The 4,990-nt window shown below is 39.2% G+C and overlaps 1 protein-coding gene across 2 annotated transcripts in view; it reads right to left on the reverse strand.

Annotated features, from left to right (window-relative positions):
* ptprea (protein tyrosine phosphatase receptor type Ea) overlaps positions 1 to 4,711 on the reverse strand; it is a 214,006-nt gene extending 209,295 nt beyond the window's left edge. Inside the window, exon 1 of one of the 2 annotated variants that reach the window (XM_048609054.1) lies at positions 4,565 to 4,711. The gene's annotated coding sequence lies outside the window, so the exon portion shown is untranslated. The remainder of the gene's footprint in view (positions 1 to 4,564) is intronic. The other variant, XM_048609053.1, reaches the window with a different exon arrangement.
* Between the last annotated feature and the right edge of the window lie 279 nt (positions 4,712 to 4,990).

The raw sequence follows: 4,990 nt of genomic DNA on the forward strand, positions 1-4,990 counted from the left end.
AACCCCCTTCCCCTCCCCCTTTTCTGATGAAGGGTCTAGGCCTGAAACGTCAGCCTCTCTGCTCCTATGATGCTGCTTGGCCTGCTGTGTTCATCCAACCCTGCACCTTGTTGTCTCGGATTCTCCAGCATCTGCAATTCCTACTATCTCTGATTCATTGTTAAACTACATCCCAGCAAGGGCAGCTTTAGAGCCCTGATGGATTCAGTACAGAAACCAATGGATGTGCTTGCTGGTGTGATCCCACACACAGGTCAGCTTCCTGGAAGCAGGATGGGAGACAGCGGGGACAATTCTCCTGCAAATGGTGGGTCGCTAATGAATGAGATTTAAAAGCTACTTCAGGCCCTTCAAAAGAGGCTGATGGCAAATTTCTAGTCAGCAACTTCTGGTCCCTCAGGTACACTTGGGGCTCCGGTCAGCTGCTTGGTAGCAGTCACCGGTCAGGAATGGAGATTTTCAAGGGTTCCACTGTACAAAAGTGGCCCCCCCATCTACTCATTCTTTAAAAAGATGAAGGCAGCCTCTCTCTGGCAGCCTCAATAGGTGGCCTGCTTAGTCAGTGCTGGAAGGCCTCCTATTGCCTCTGCCACCCCCAATTTCAAGAGTCTGCCAGTTATCTTGACTGGATTACTTGTCTGCACTGAAGCCATTAACTTTGGCTACAACAGAAAAATCGTTGTCAAGTGACTTGTCCCCTGCACAGCAGGAAGGGGTAATGGGGTAAAGGTGGAGTAGTGTTCCAATCCCACATGACTGTGGCATCGGGTCCAAAAGGTCAAGGGAAATCCTGCCCCACTGTGTCAACTAAAAGAAAGAGAACGAGATACTGGCAGTCTTTTGATTGTGGCCTTGAAGTGAATTATGTCCCATGACCAATTTAATATTTTGAAATAACAAGAATTTTGTGCATTTATAAGTTGTGTATGAGATGAACTCGTTAAAAAGTAAATAAAACTGGCTTTACATAGAGTCAGAAGCTCCTCCTGGTTTCACATTTACTCTATTTAAGCCACAGTGCCTACCAAATCTTGTTATTTGAATGGATATAATCCATAGGCATGTTGCAAGCCAAAAAACAACTAAAACAATACAAGCTTGAAAACTGCTTGTCACTGCACCAGACAGGGTCTAGACAGGGTTACCAAATTCTACACTGGGAGAAAAACAAACCTTGTTTGTTCACTTTAAATTTTGCAGTTACAGTCTGCATAATAAATATGGGCTATATCTCCAAAACACTGTGGCAGTCTGGAAAAAGCAAAAGTAGCAATCCTTTTAATCAACTGTGACTGCAATTAGGTGGTGGTAATAGTATGCTCGTGCATTACCAGAGAAACCAATCCTACCTCTCTCCACACTGATGGGTCATGTGTGTTGCAACAGTAAATTACTCATGACCTCATTTAATGTAAAATCTGACTCAGGAGATCTCATTATCTGCACATTCCATATCAGTTTTTGATTGCCTTAGAGAGGAATAAACAGAATTTAAAAGCTTATTACCTTAGATCTTCAAAATGATATTTTCTAATCAACCTGTCCAGGGATGTTATCACACACGTCTGGAGCAAGTGGGACTTGAACCTGGGCCTCCTGGATGTCAGTGATTAGTCATTTTTGACTAAACATAAAATTAATCAATCATAACCATTACTTTCAATTTTAGAAGTTAAATTAGCGTGCATATTTTAGTCAAATAAACTCAGGAACGAGTAAACTAAACATTAGATATTGTCACTCCATTCTTTTGAGATTGCAGATCAAAAGGTCACAATATACCACCCTAATTTTAGCTCATTATGCAGCAAAGAAGAGCCAGTCAACCTCTAATTAATTTTCATAACAACCACTCTTTCTATGGATCCGATTTTAACATCATAGTGAGCACAAACAGTTTTAGCCACTAGATAGTTCACATCTGACTAGCTAAATTGTTGTCATTTTATTTGTCTGCATTCAAACTTTATTTTGAAAAGCCACGTAAAACTTTGCTAAACAATATGCGAAGTAAAACTTGCATCAATAATGATGCATTCAAAGAAGCTCAAAACAAAAAAAAATGATCCTGCACTACTTCAGGGTCTGGATTGTTGTTGGAAAGGTGCGAAATGATCTAAAGTCAAAGCACAATACTTGATAGATGAACAAATCTGTCAGAACTAGGAAATGCTGGATCCTTACCCGATGATCTGGCTAGAAACTGGCATCCATATCATTGTTCCAACTGGCTCTTAGACTGGAAGAACCTAGAAATGATTCTCAATATTATTCCCTCCCTTACTGCACCCCCCATTGATTCAATGGAAGCATAAGATTTCAACAGCCATCATACAAGGTCAAATATCCATAAATCTCCATGGATATTGAAGATGCCAACAAAGAAGTCTACTAAATAATATTTAGTTAATGTCTCTTCTAGGACTTCAGGTATCAATGATAACAGAAATGAAAATCAACAGCAGCGGCAGATCAGATAGTTGGAGGTGTTAATGACCCATTTCTCTTACTATCTGATTCACAGTAAATATAGTACACCATAGTATGATGGATCTTTTCACCATGGTTTGGCTTTCACAGGACCTGACTGGTCTAGTGTGGTAGACAAAACCACTTGGTAGTCTAACGAGAAGAGGCTCTTGTCTCAAACCCCATGTAGGTTATTGCATCATAGCAATTTAATACAAGGCTCTATTAGTATGATAAACATTGTTACTTAGACTATGAGGAGGTGTAGATGATAAGTCTATATCCTTCAAGACCGTGGGCTGTCTGTTTGACATAATCATATTAAGCACTGCATAATGCACTCATCATTGACCCTTTTAGAGTCTAAGATCTTATACCATAATCTTTAGGTACATTCAACATTTTAGGTGCTGCATTTTGAAAAGGCAAATCAGGGCAGGACTTGTACACTTAATGGTAAGGTCCTGGGGAGAGTTGCTGAACAAAGAGAGCTTGGAATGCAGGTTCATAGTTCCTTGAAAGTAGAGTCACAGTTAGATAGGATAGTGAAGGCAGCATTTGGAATGCCTGCCTTTATTGGTCACTGCATTGAGTATAGGAGTTGGGGGGGTCACATAGCGGCTGTACAGGACATTGGTTAGGCCACTTTTGGAGTATTGCATGCAATTCTGGTCTCCTCCTATAGGATGGATATTATGAAACTAGAAAGGCTCAGAAAAGATTTACAATGTTGTTGCCAGGGTTGGAGGGTTTGAGCTATTGGGAGAGGCTGAATAGTCTGGGGCTATTTTCCCTAGAGGGTCGGAGGCTGAGCGGTGACACTATAGACATTTATAAACTCATGTGGGGCATGGATAGGGTAAATAAGCAAAGTGCTTAGCCTGGGGTGGGGGAGCCAAAACTAGAGGGATTAGGTTTAAGGTGAGAGGGGAAAGATATAAAAGGGGCCTAAGCAGCAACTTTTTCACGCAGAGGGTAGTGCATGTATGGAATGAACTGCCAGAGGAAGTGATGGAGGCTGGTACTATTACAACATTTAAAAGGCATCTGGATGGGTATATGAAAAGGAAGGGTCTGGAGGGAAACTCTGAATGGGCCAAACGCTGGCAAACTCAACTAGATTTATATAGGATATCTGGTCGGCATGGACGAGTTGGACCAAAAGATCTGTTTCCGTGCTCTGTATCTCTATAACCGTATGACTATTTGTGAATCTAACTTGATTGGAAACTACGGAATTTAAAACATGCATTAGTCAAATACAATATCAGACTAATACCTTTATTGCATACCCCCACCATAGAGATTCAATATCGTTGCTTGTCTAGAATACTAATTGCTAACTTACTATATTTGTAGGATAAAAAGAATGCAATGTATGATTTCATTTAAAAAAACAAACTCTCTTTCAACACTGTGTTAAAAAACTGAAATTAAGCATCAGTGAACATCAGCAAGAGAAAACACTGTGCTTCTAGTTCAGTTATCAACAATGCAATTAGTGTCTCCTCATCCACACCCACTCCCTAACAGCTTGTTAATGTACACTTCCAAGTAGGAATCAGCAATTCAATGCCTCCCACAACTGCCAATATGCTCTGTAGGAGTAACAAATAATCATACCTTCTGTTTTTAAGTAAAGTTATCGCTTTTTATATGAAAACACTTGGTATCAATGCAAAATAAAATGTCTTTAACCTGTGAAAGCTTGTTTTTGTCAATGCATTTTCTTACATTTTTGATTTATCATCTTGGTATCTCTAAATACTGTACATCTGTCTTTTATCAATAGTATTATGCTCCCAAATGATGGCAATATGGGACAGGTCAGACCACAAAGTGAATCTGGTTTGATAGACAGTCAGTGTTACTTTTCAAGTTTGCTTACCATTGTGGCCAGTCATAAGCATATTTACTCCAGGCTGTCAATGCATTCTTAACAGAAGAACATATGTTTGTTACACAAAATAAACAAATAAATACATAAGGACATTTTGGAAGGATGGTATAATAAACAGCAAAAAGAAATATTAGACCCTTTTCTCAATAATATCTTTTATAGAGACATTGAATTCCAGTGAATTATCATTCCTACCTTTATTTTAAAATTTCTTACTGAACTGACAAGGTTGCAAGCATTTTCTTTCAGAGAAATTCTCCACATTCACCAAATGTGATTTAATCAGGGTGACTATGTGCCTCAGAGCAATTCTTTGACTTTTTTCATTGAACTCTAAGGGAAAAAAAACATTGAGACCTTGATTACTTTTAAGCTGCTATACAGGACATTTGCTTTCTTCTGAACTTCAGTTTGCCCCCGGCCTTTCCTTCTGTAGGCCATGAAGATTTAAGTCGACAATAAGCGATAATCATCTCATTAGGCAGCTTGTTTAGTCACTTAGCTACAGTCACATGATTATTTTTGTAAACGCAGTTTTTAGCTTTCTGTTCCAAATTATTTATGATCCTTAATATATAACAGAACAGACCTTCACAGCAATGAATACCAAAAACACTTTGA

Source organism: Rhincodon typus, chromosome 20 (genome assembly GCF_021869965.1).
Source record: "Rhincodon typus isolate 14 chromosome 20, sRhiTyp1.1, whole genome shotgun sequence".
In the NCBI taxonomy this organism is placed as follows: Eukaryota; Metazoa; Chordata; class Chondrichthyes; order Orectolobiformes; family Rhincodontidae; genus Rhincodon; species Rhincodon typus.